The following is a 12,392-nucleotide window of genomic DNA, read 5'->3' as shown; positions in this document are numbered from 1 at the left end:
GCGGGACGGCAGCGAAGCACCGGCCGCCATCTTAGGTGTGGGCAGCCCCTTTCTGGCAGGAGGGGATTTATGGAGGCGGGAGGGAGGCGCGGCGGCCGGAGGCGGGCAGGGGCCCCCGGCGGTGCGTGCGAGGCGGCCCAGCGGGGCCTGCCGGAGCCTCGTACCGTCCTGAGCGGCAGGAGCGTGCGAGCGGCAGGGCTGTGGGGCGGGCGGAGGCAAGAGCACCCAGCGCCTCCCATATGGTCTAGCGGTTAGGATTCCTGGTTTTCACCCAGGCGGCCCGGGTTCGACTCCCGGTATGGGAAGCATCACATTTTTGCTTTCCGGGGGAGGGGAAGCGCCAGTGCCCCCTTTTTCCCGCAGAGCCCCCTCCTGGCTCCGTCGGCCCGCGTTCCTGCACCTCCGCCGCCAAATTTCTCGACCCCAGGAGTGTCCTGAAGCGGTAGGAAGCGTTCTGCCACTGCAAACCCTGCCTCCCACCTCAGTTTAAAATGTTCAAGTAAATGGGACGACAGAGTAGCTAACTAAATAACAGGGAGTTAATTGCATTGTTCTCTAATGCAAGCAAGAAAATTGCTGCTTGTGTTCCGCAGTGTGTTTGAAACCGCCCTGACTGTTATCCAAGGCAGGTAGTATTGTACTGCAACTCTAGCAGTGAAAATCTGCTACAGATATAAATACATAAAAATACATATATATAATGTATATATATGAGTGTGTCGGGCTAGTCATTTATGAAGGGAAATTCCTTAACAAAGCCAGGTATGTCCAACAACGTTTTCATTAACGTGTATATGCTCTGACAGAAGGCATACAGGGTGGGCAACGGCACACCTACCCCCGAGGCTTCACCACCAAAAACCGCCCGAGTTCACCCAGCGAGGGCAGGGCAGCCCCCTTGCCCGTGTGGAGAAGCAGGGGTCCACCCGGGCCTTCCTCCCCAGGCTGTAGGACTCAGAGGGGCCCGTCGCCGGCTCTGCGGCTTGCTGGGGTGCCACCGATCTTGGCTTCAGCAGGTCTTCAGGCAGCCCCCAAGCTGCTGCTGCCACAAAGCCAGAGCCTCGTCACCTCACGTACCCGCCCCCAGAGCCTTGGCACCTCATATTAACACCCCCTCGCCCCGAGCCTTGGCACCTGGCACATTTGAGCTTTAAAGAAATCCCAGCCTGGCAAGAGCTTGAGGCACGGCGCCTCGGAGCTGCCTCTCCTCCCGAGGAAGCCGCTCGCCAGCACCGCTGCCTGCCGGGGGTCCCTGACAGGGCTGCGCGTCCCACGGGCAGCTCGTGGGGGGACTGAAGGCGGGAGAGCGCCTGCCGCGCGGTGAGCTGCCGCTCTGCGCATGCGCGCCGAGCACCCCTATATAAACGCGGCGGGCGGGGGGGGGGGGGGTACCTCAGAGACGCCGGAGGCAGCGGGGCAGGCGGTTCGTTCTCTGGTGGCTGTGGCGGAGCTCGGCCGGGAGACCTAGGTCCTGCCCGGCACCTCTCAGGCGCCCGTGTGGCTGTATAGCGCGGTTAGAGAGCTGGGTTTCGGCGGGCGGTGCTGCCGGAGCAGCTGCTGCAGGCTCTCGGGTTGGAGGGGTTCGTGCCTGAGGGCTGCTGCCAGCCTTGCAGGAGGAGCCGCGGAGGCCGGTGTGTCCTGGGGGACACCAGACCCCTCAGCTGGGCAGGTGTCGGAGGGGAACTGGGGACTGTGGATGGATGGAGGTCACCTGTGGCAGCCCGAGGGGATGAACAGGGCAGGGGGTCGTGACTGGGCACCAGCAGTGGGTGTCTGGGGGGTGTCCCAGTGCAGTCTGCCCAAAGCCCCATGGTGAAGTGGGTTTCTGTGCCCCCTCTTGAGGATTGTGGAGAACGTGTGGGGGTGGTGGCAGGTGCTGCTCAGGGAACATCTGTAAACATGGTAAGTTCCTGCTGTTGTGTTTTGATGCTACTTAAATGACAGTCAAGAATCATACAGGGTTACAGATAGATGATGGAGTTCTCTGCCTTCAATAACAAGCAGTAAGCAACACTGAAAACAGCAGCTAAAGGTCTAAACTACAAAGAAATAAACACTTCAGGCACCACCAAATAAATTTTGTCACGCACCACCGCATTACGCACCTCTGTCTATGAACGGGGAACATTCACAGACAGTATTTCCCTTGCTAAGAAATACAGAACCAAGAAATGAAGAGTGTCAATCTGTAGCCTGTGTTACTAATGATCAATCCGAGTTGTTATATAAGAACAAGTACCAATGTGGTAGTTCTGTAGGCTCAGGATGGATAAGAGCAGAGGTCAGTTCTGTGTTCATTTTGATTTAAGTCAATACAGGTTGAGTAGCCTGAGGACGATCCAGGTGCCAAACCCCTCTGTGCCCCCATAAATGCTGACAGGGCCTAACTGTTAACAAACCCAAGAACAGTCCCATAACTGTAGTCAATTTGAGTTTCCTTGTCAAGCTTGCTGCTTCTGTAATGCATGTCTTATTCCACATGCTAATGAAATAGCAACACATGCCACGCTGATGCTCTGTAAGAACTGAATTAAAATCAACTAGTTGGTAACTTCTTAAGAAGCAAAGCAACAGAATTGCTGTCCTGAAGATAATCAGTAATGGGATCTGCTCTGAAGTCCAAAATATTCGTTGCCTTTTGAAGTGATTTAAAAGGAACTCTAGAATCAGAGCTGTCAGGTTTTCAGATGAAAAGGCAAGGTGACTCTAGGAACGGTAGAGATGTACGAGTCAATCAGGCTGGGCTTCTGGGTACTGTAAGCTGAACAAAACTTGGAGCTCTGCATCTGAGGGCACTACAACATATCTGGGGGCAGAGCGTGGGTCACACAACAGGAGAGGGGTCACCGCATATCGCCATACTGAGCGGGTTTAGAAGTCAAGAGAGAAACCGGCTTGGCCAGAGCTTCAGCACTGCAGGAGGAGTCCCCTTGCAATGGAGATGAAGGTAATAGGAATTTACCTCAAGTAAGTCGGGACAGCACCCGTAACAAATGTCTCATTCAGTGTGTATACATCACACAGGATACAGAGAACTAAAAACAGACCGGAAGAGACAGCTAGCAGAGCAGTCTGAAGTTCTGAGAGGGAAGAAAGCCTGCAGCAGCTCAAAAGATGAATCTCTTAAGCAGGAGAAGACCGGTTAACCAAGAGAAGAGGTGCAGTCTGTTGCAGTCTCTTGTCTTAGACATCTTCAGGGGCAGGATTGTTGCTGCTAGATTAAATAACTGTTTAAAAGCCTACATTAGAGAATTCTATATATTTAAATCAGGTGTTTTGAAAATAATTGATAAAAATTACCTAGCTTATTCCTCATGAGCTGAAGCTTTTAGATCAAGGCTTGATGTCCTAATAAAAAAAAAAAGGAAGGAAAAAAAAATTGTCTTACATCAAAAATAGAACCTGTGATCTTTGCCAAGAATTGAATCCTGTCTTTAAAATTTATGCAGGAACGGATCTCTGAATACTTGAGAGTATCAGAAAGGGGAGGCATAGAATAGGTTGTTTTTTCTCTCTAGGTACTGAGATTTCCATTTTCTCCAAGCAGGCACATCTACGTGAAACCCTCCAGCAACGCTACGCTGTAGCTCTACTCTTCCTTTTGCACCAGAAGTCTGTAGGCAGGCTGAAGAAGCTCCCCCAGCTGAAGAAAGGAAAGGACTGCTGAAAAGAATGGTTCAAATGCAAAAGGAACAACCCAATCCCAGAATCAAGATAATTCTTTTAACATCTCAGAAACAGTTAACATCTCAAAGGGGTGAGCGTGTGAGATATCTTAAGAGAAAGAAAGTATTTCAGCCTACCAGGACAAACCCAGTATCAGGAATATTTAGCGTACAATCTCCCAGGAGGAGTCTCTTTGTACTCTCTAGGGAAGTGCCAGTCCTTCCTCTTCCTTCTGCCCTGATATATCTGGAACACTTTGGCTATCTACTGCTCTCGCGTGCCTCCTTGTGACAGTACACCAGCCTTAGAAGTATGTTCACAGCACTGTTCTGTATTGACCTGGGAAGGCATTTCCTTTCTTCTGTACCTAAAGGAAAGGTGGTTCCTGGCAAGAATGTCTGTGAATGGAAGCTCCACTTCGTCATGTGCAATGAGAATGTTCTTTCTAGACTCCATTACGAAGAATGGGGTAATTGCACGTTCCCCGTGACAGCAATTGAATGAGTGTGAGCAGTCACTTTCTTAGATGAAAGAACAGATTGCCTTCTGCTCGAGAAATGCCTTATGCAGCCACAAAGTACGTATAAGGGTGCAGAGACAGGGCTGACTGTCTGAAAGACAATCTGCGCTGGTAGGCTAAAGGCATATGCCCTTATGGTTTTAAAAGCTACAAGAGCAGTTGTTGCAGCCAGTTTCAGCCAAATGAACTCTGTGGGGAAGACATTAGCAGATATATTATTGGGAAGAAAAGCACACTGCTTCTAAATGAGTGAACGTAGCAGCTAGGGCAGTTGAGGCAGAAAACAATCCCTTGATAATCAAGGAGGACTTCCACATACATGCAGTGCACGCAATATAATGGAAGTTTAGCCAGTAAACAAAGACTAGTTTCTTGGATGCTGGATAAAAAGTGTCCACACAGGAGATGAAAATGTTTTCCACAGATGGCAAATGACAGCTGAAAAGACCAGTTTCTAAGACAGCCAACACCTAACTACCCTGTGCTTACTGCAGAATTGTCGAGGTTGGAAGGGACTGGACACTGTCTAGTCCAACCACCCTGCTCACCGCAAGGTCACCCAGAGCAGGTTGTCCAGGGCTGTGTCCAGTTCGGTTTGAGTATCTCCAAGGATGTTCCACAGCCTTTCTGGGCATCCTATTGCAGTGCTTGATCACCCTCACTGTGGGTTGTTTTGGGTTTTTTTTGTTTGTTTAAGTAACAATTTCAGTATTTCAGTTTGTGTCCGCTACTTTTCGTTTTACCAGGCACCACTCTGAACAGAGTCCGGATCCATCTTTAGCCTGAACACCAGGTATTTATACATGTTGAGATTCCTCCCTGAGCTTTCTCTTCTCCAGGCTCAACAGTCCCAGCTCTCAGACCCTGCTAGTACGACAGATGCTCCAGCCACGTGGTATCTTAGTGGCCCTTTGATGGACTCTCACCAGTCTGTCCCTGTCTTTTTTACACTGGGGAGCCCACACCTGGACACAGCACTCCAGGCACCTCACCAGTGCTGATCGCCGTGCTGGCGATACTTCTTAGTGCGGCCTCCTGGCTGCCTTTGCTGCAAGGGCACATTCCCGGCCATGGCTGGTGTCTACCAGGACCCACACGTCCTCTGCAAAACTGCTTTCCAGCTGGTCAGCCACAGCAGGTGCTGGTGCGTGGGGTTATTTATTTTACAAACCTGAATGATACACAGTAAGTAATAGGCTGGTAGACTGCTAGGAGATTCCTCTTCCTTAGGCAAGTAACCTAAATTACTATTAGTTTAATTTAAAAAGCAGAAATTGTACAGTCAAAATACTTCAACATTTTTCACTCTGGCAAAATGACCCTTAACTATTTAATGGTGTTGGAATGGAAGTGATTGCCCTGAGGATTTCAGGCTTTTAAGCTTTTTTAAGCCTTTTTTTTTCCCCATTACTTAAGGCTTTTAAGAGCCAACACAGACATGAAGAATGGTTTTACGTGTCTCCTTTTAAGACTGGGAAAGATGTCAAGAAAACATCCACCCCACTTCCTTTTTATATTTGCTCATTTCAAACATCTAGTACAACATCCTTGTCAGACCTTGAACCTGAAATTGTAGAGCTCTGTAGTTTTGTCTGACCCTGTGTATATTCATTTTACATTCATGCAAAATATATTTCAGTAGCAGCCGTGGTAATGACTTTGCGTTCCATAACAACATGCCAAGGTCCACCTTTGCCACAGGAATCTAGAGGCATTTCACCTCTTAATTTCTCTTGCTGAACTCTTAGATGTCCCAATTAAGCAGAAAAAATTAGAGGTGTGATTAGCTGTGAAACAGCATACAAGCAAGCCTCTTTGCCAAACTTAGGTTTTGAAAAGTACTATGCTGTTTAGCGGTTGGTGCAAAGTCATAATACATTATTTTGCATAATCACTATCGCAAGCTGCCACTACTAGATAGCTGCTCTGTTCATTTTTGAAAGGGGAGTAGAATAAATTATGGTTTTTTCTCCCCCACCTCCCTTCCTTCTGTACACCTCCCCTATTTTTAAAGCCCATTTTCAAAGAAAAATGTACAAAGTCAGATTATTCCAATAAAATCCTTCTAATCCCCTGATATTCTTATAGGCGAGAAACTTGTCTCAAATTTTGGAACTGAGTAAGTTTAACTGCCAGCATTCACTTACTGCCAGCACCTCATCTGAGCGATCGTTATTTATAAAGTGCCTCCTGCTACACGGATCCTGTGCACTGTATACTCGAGTTGTTAATGCTAGAAGCTTTATTGGCAAAACTTTCACTTGAACAATCCCAAAGGCTCTAAAGCCGTAAAAGTTACAGCTCAGGGACTGTATAGCAATAACAACACTACTTCATGAGACAGTCTGCAACCACTGAACAAGCAATCATACTTCTTTGGACTTTCAACCTCTTGCTTTTACGACTGTTACACACAGTACATCGCCAAAAGAGATCTAGCTACGCTATTTCCTTGACAGCCTACCCCGGTTTTTGTATTAAGCGGTAAGGGGTGTTTGCACAGAGACAAAAACCTGAAGATACCAGTACTCTGACCACCTTTTGCTGTAGTACAGGAAACAAGCTAGAAAGATTTGCTCAGTTCCAAAAATATCTCGACTTTTCTAATTGTGATCACAGCCTAAGTGCTGTTACCATTAGAAGACAACTAAAATAGCTTCATCACCTATGTATCGTGTAGCTGGCTTCACTACTGCAGCTACTGCACTTAATTAAATCACACAGCAACTCCACAGCATTGTCGTTGTTGATCAGTACCCACCTTCTTCAAACTGAGCTGCCAAAACTTCAGTAAGACAAAACATGTTGTCTAAGAGCGGGAACTTCCTGCTCCCCAGGGTAAAAAAGAAGCCTGTGATTCACTCTTGTCTGATAAAACTTGTACTAAGCACTCAAGCAAGCGACAAGATACTTTCTTCCAAGGGGGCTGACTACTGCACTGACTTCACCGCAGGTTCTTCTTAGCACACTAAATTTTTTCATCCGCTTTAAATGCTTTTATGTAAGAGAAAGACAGCAAAATGAGGTAATACAAGATTTAGTTTTCACGTGCTACCCTGGTGCCATGGGCTGGCTTCAAAACACTTCTTGCAATGTTTAAGGAATGCATATACGCTTGTGCTCAAGCCTGGCTGTTCGTAGCAGACCATGCGAGTGTCACTAGGTGACAGCAGGCGAGCAGGTATTCACTCTCGTCCTTTGGCTGCAGGTACTTCAGTGGGCGTAGTGAAAGGAGTTGTCTCCACGTCCTTCTGGAAGGGCCTTCCCAGCGTCGCCTGCAAGGACGCTGTAGGTGAGATTTAAAAGGTAGAAGTTTGGTACCACCCTGAGCTGCCAAGATTAAGACAAAGCGCTCTAAGTAGAACGGATTTGCACAGAAACCACGGACCTTTTCATACAGGCACAAAGCGATTTACGCACTAATACCTATCCACGCCAAAGGAAGTAAGACACCTAATTACCTTTGGAGCTATATGCAATTTTAAAACAAGAGAAACAGACAGACAGCCCTCCCTCCTGCCCCCAACAGGACATCGACAGATCTCGTTTAAAAGAATGGGAAGGCAGCGCACTGCGCCTAGCACCCCGTCTTTAAAAAGATCCAATGTGTCGGTTAACAGTAAGACTCTCCGCAGTAGGTGAGGTGGGCTGAAGAGGCGATTTCTCTGTGCCGGTGCTGCCTGTAGGTAAACAGGCTGCCTCTCCTCGCTACAGCGGCACCCAGCGTCAGCCGGGAGACAAGGAAACATTTCAGTCCACTGCAGCATTACCAGAAGCATTCCCAATACATCGGGAGAGCAATTTAAGAAGAGGATCGCACAGAGGATTTAACTAGAAAAAATACCCTGCGCAAAGGCATGAACTAACCTGTCACGCCCAGGGGGTGGCTCACGGGCACGTTGATTGCAAAGCCCATTTCCACAGTGTGAATTCTTACGTTCTTACTGAATATATCACCTCTCGTGAAATACAGTACACTGCAGTAACACCTTCCTCCAGGGGGTGCGTCTGGAACGAGAGAGAGAGGAAAAAAATACACAAATACGAAGAGAAGCCATTTGGAATTCAGCCATCCTTCTCGATTTACTGCCCGTGAAGTGCACAGATACAGAATTCTGTACATTTATTTTCCCGGAAGCCTGACACTATAGGCTGCAACGCAGATCAATGGGAAGTACCGCACAGCTGCCTTGGCCTACGAGTTACTGGCGTTGAACCAGGGGCTGTGGTGCTAGCAGGCCTGCTCCGAGCTAACGTCAAAGCATCAGCGCAGCGTGATAAAGCAGCTCATCACTCTGGAAGCGGACATAGAGGAGCCCGTTTTGCAGCTGGGAGCTGAGATACGGCATTCCCGCTAACAACCCGCGGCAGAGATCGGCAGCTGTACGAGGGCTTCCCTACACACAAAGGAGCCGGGTACCAATTAAATACCGCATTCTGTGCGTGGGAAGAGACATCTGAATGCGCATCTTCAATCAAACACTTGTGAGGTAGCGGAGGTCTAGTGTACTTGTCAGGTTTGCTGCGGATAGGCTGTTCCATCTTCTTTATTTGGCAGGTGACAGATACCCTACGAGGAAGCAAATAAAGCAAAAAAATACAAAATTTGAGATAAACAGATTTGAGAGAATCTCACAGAGTTTCATCGACCTCTCCCCCACCACGTTTTGAAGTGCATGTCTCTGGATACTTGTAGTTCTGTGACCGTGCGCAGTCATGAGAGGCTGATAACAGACGGTGCTTGTTAAGTTGGAATGAAATTATAACACTGAAGTTTAACAATCTCAAAGGGATTTGCCACATGGACCAAAAAGGAGAAGCAAAATACTCTGGAAAGGTCGTGAAAGCTTTCAACAACAGCATGCCAGCGTAGCTTATCTGCACCTGAATTCTGTCCCTTGGAGCGAGTGCACGGCTGCTTTCAGCTCGTTACTGAAATCACCACCGTTAGGGTCAATTTATAGCTGGACTCGGGGTTGATCACCGTCAGCCTGGAGGGCAAAGTTAATGCCCTGCCAAACCGATTAGTTTGGTATTTTCTACGAACGTACTAAGAACTGCTGCCAGATGAAGACGACGCCATTTAAACACTGCTGCCAGCCGGGAGGATGCCATATAAAGGCCGCCACCAGCAGGAGACGATGCCGTGTAAAGGCCGCTACCAGTCAGAGATGACGCCATTTAAAGGCTGCTGTCAGCAGGAGACAATGCCGTGTAAAGGCCGCCGCCAGCTGGAAACGCCGCCATTTATATGCTGCCACCAGCACGAGATGACGCCACATAAACACCCGCACCCTCCTGGGGGCAAGGCACCGTAGGGACCCACAGTGACGGGAAAACACACACCTGTTGGGATGAGCCAGATGCGACACTCGGATGCGCCAGCGGAACATCCATCCCGCGGCTCGTCTCCGCGCCCAGGGCAGTTGCACGAAGCCAATCCCCCGGCGAGCCCCGCCGCCCTCTGTAACGCAGCCGTTACAGCCAGGACTGGACTCTGGCGCTCGGCGCTGACTCGGCACGGAGAGGCGCTCACCCAGCCGGTTCCTGTCAGTGCGATTTCCCCGGAGCAGCCCGTTGGGGGAAAGCTCTGGGGAAAACCCGACCTTCAGGATGAGGCCAAAAGAGCGAGCGTCGCCCTGAGCCTCAGCCACGGCTCAGCAGCTGCCTGCGCCCCCTGCCAGCGCTCTGAGGTAGCACACGGCTCCGCGCTACTCTGGAGGGGGAAATACCCGGGGCGTTCCCCCGCCGGGCCGGATCCCAGCCCCCCCCGGCCCTCCCGCGCGGCACCGCAGGGCCTCGCCGACCGTCCCCGGCTCCAGGCGCAGGCACGTCCCGCCCCTCGCTGCCCCACAGAGCCCCGGCCCTGGCCCAGCGCTGCCGCTGGCCGCGGCGACGCGGGGCGGCTCTAGCCGCCTGCCAGGCCGAGCCGCCCCTCGGGCCGGCACTCGACCACCCCGAAGGCCGGTGCTTAGCGGCTCCCGCCGCCAGAGCTGCCCACGGGCCCCCGCCGGCCCCGGGCCCTCCCGCCGGGCCCTCCCCGGCGCCTCCCGCCCGCTCACCCCCGGCCCGGCCCGGCCCGCGGCAGCGCTGCCCGCCGGACGAGCCTCCAGCCGGAAGTCGCGGCGCAGCGCTTCCGGTGGCGACGTCACCAGCGCGCCGCTGGCTGCAGGGCGCATGCCCGACCCGGTCGCGCGTGGCAGCACAGCGGCCGCGATTGGCCGCTTCTGTCTTCGCGCCTGCGCACTGCCGCCAGACACGGCCAGCGCTGCTTCCGGGATCCCCGGGGCCGGGCAGCGCTGCGCCGCTCCCGGTGCCCACGGGCCCGGTGCCGCGGGCGCCCCGCAGTGTCTCTGAGGCGGCCTGCGGGGCCTCGCCGGGCTCGGTGCCGTGTGTGAGAGGGCCTGGGGACACCGCAGCGCGGCCGCAACGACGGCGCACGCAGGGCGCATGCGTGAGCCGCGCAGCGCCCTGCCGCCCCCTGCCGGCCTCTCCCCCGCCCGCAGCCCATCCTCACGCATGCGCCGCGGGGGCGCGGCACGGGCGCTCGTCGCGCCGGGGCCCGTGGGCCCGGAGCCGGAGCCCCCCGGCCTGGCCCCTTCCCCCGGGCCCCAGACCAACCGCAGGCCCCGCTCCAAGGGCCCCGGCGAGCCCCGAACCGTGCCCCCAGCAGCAACCCCGGCCTCCCCACAGCCTCCCCAGGCCCCCCTCATCTGTCCCCCAGGCTGCCCTCAGCTGCCCCCTCACCTCCGCTGCGCTGGCGAAGCACCCGTTAATGGCAACAGTCTGACGTTGTCGGTGATAGGTTAATTTCTGAAAGGTGCTTGAGAAGTACGTTACGAGATCTGCCTCCCTCCGATACAGAAAAGGGAGTTTTTCAGCATCTTTTGATGAAGAAGGGCGAGGGGAGGCAGGGGCGGCAACCACTGGCCATAGGCGCTGCGCTTCTGTGGGGGTCCGGCACACCAGCACCCTGTGCAGCACAGGAAGGTAACATTCGGGCTGAGGGATAGCCTGAAAAAAGAAAAGCATCAGGAAAAGCCAAAGAGGATGCTGAGGGCTGCGGGGAGCCCCAGCCCTGCTGCGAGGAACGGCCTGGCTTTTGGGCACGGCCTCAGGGACAGGGAAATGCGTTACTGCAGCCCACGGGAGAGCAGGTGCTGTTAACGACCGCCTTTAGTTACCAAGACTGATGTAAAAGCAGAAGGGACTAGAGGTGTCTACCTGTAGCACAGCACACCGGGGAGCATATGTAAAGTTAAAAAACCCCACAAAAAATTGAAGAATAAAAAGTCCAGAGAACTAATGTAAAGGAAACGAGGCTTCAGTAAGAGAGTGATGTGGCTCTGGGTAAGGTGAAATCTCTCCATCAGTCCCAGTAAAACTTTGGAAATGCGCTCTCCCGACACGATAGCCGGCCTCAGCACTCCTGCCGGCTGGTTTTGCAAGGTAAACCTCCAAAGAAGGACAGCTCGGAGAGAAGCTGCCTGACCCAGCGGTACAGTTGGGTTCATTTTAGTCATTTTTCCTTGAGGCAAGCGTCTGAGTACAGAAGGAATCTGCGAGGTATCAAAAAGCAATAGGGTGGAAACGGAGGGAAGATAGAGTGCTGTCCCTCTTCTAGGCAGCGAAAGACTGAGAGAACGGTGGGATAAGCGTGTATATAAGAAGCCTTTTCAGATGAACTACTGTGGCTGAAGTTAAACAGCAACTTGTAAACGAGCGAAGGGAGAAGCAGCAAGACACAGATCTAACTCAAAGCTGCCTCCACCTCCAAACGAGAGAAATCCCGTTTCTCTCACTAAAGATAAATGTCCTTCCTCTTATTATTGTCTACAGCAGTTAACAGATCACCAGCATCTCTGTGTGTAACAGAGAAAATCAGACACATACCTAGAGAAATAACTTTATGTACCTACAAAATACAATATTTTTGAGATCTAGGAGAAGCTCAGGCAAATCACTTACGTCTACAAACGCCTTCCCCAGCACGCCGTACTTGAGCAGACTGTATCCCCCAGGTGTAGCTTTTCAGCATGGGGACTGGGAGGATGGCACCTGCATCCTTGCCTTGCCTTGGAAGAGCAGAAAATTACACTCAGTGGAAGCCAGAGGTCCCTCACTTATAGGCATTGCAAAGTGCTGTGCGTATACGGTACGTACTCATATGCCAAGTTGATGACAAAGAGATTTTTTGTTACTGAGG

At 51.7% G+C, this 12,392-nt stretch overlaps 1 non-coding gene across 1 annotated transcript; it reads left to right on the top strand.

The window, feature by feature from the left end:
• The first annotated feature begins 233 nt into the window (after positions 1 to 233).
• Positions 234 to 305, top strand: TRNAE-UUC (transfer RNA glutamic acid (anticodon UUC)). The gene has a single exon. It is a non-coding gene; the product is annotated as a tRNA-Glu (tRNA).
• Positions 306 to 12,392: the final 12,087 nt, after the last annotated feature.

This window comes from Ciconia boyciana, chromosome 12 (genome assembly GCF_034638445.1).
Source record: "Ciconia boyciana chromosome 12, ASM3463844v1, whole genome shotgun sequence".
NCBI classification, from domain to species: Eukaryota; Metazoa; Chordata; class Aves; order Ciconiiformes; family Ciconiidae; genus Ciconia; species Ciconia boyciana.
This window is presented reverse-complemented; position numbering and strand designations above follow the sequence as displayed.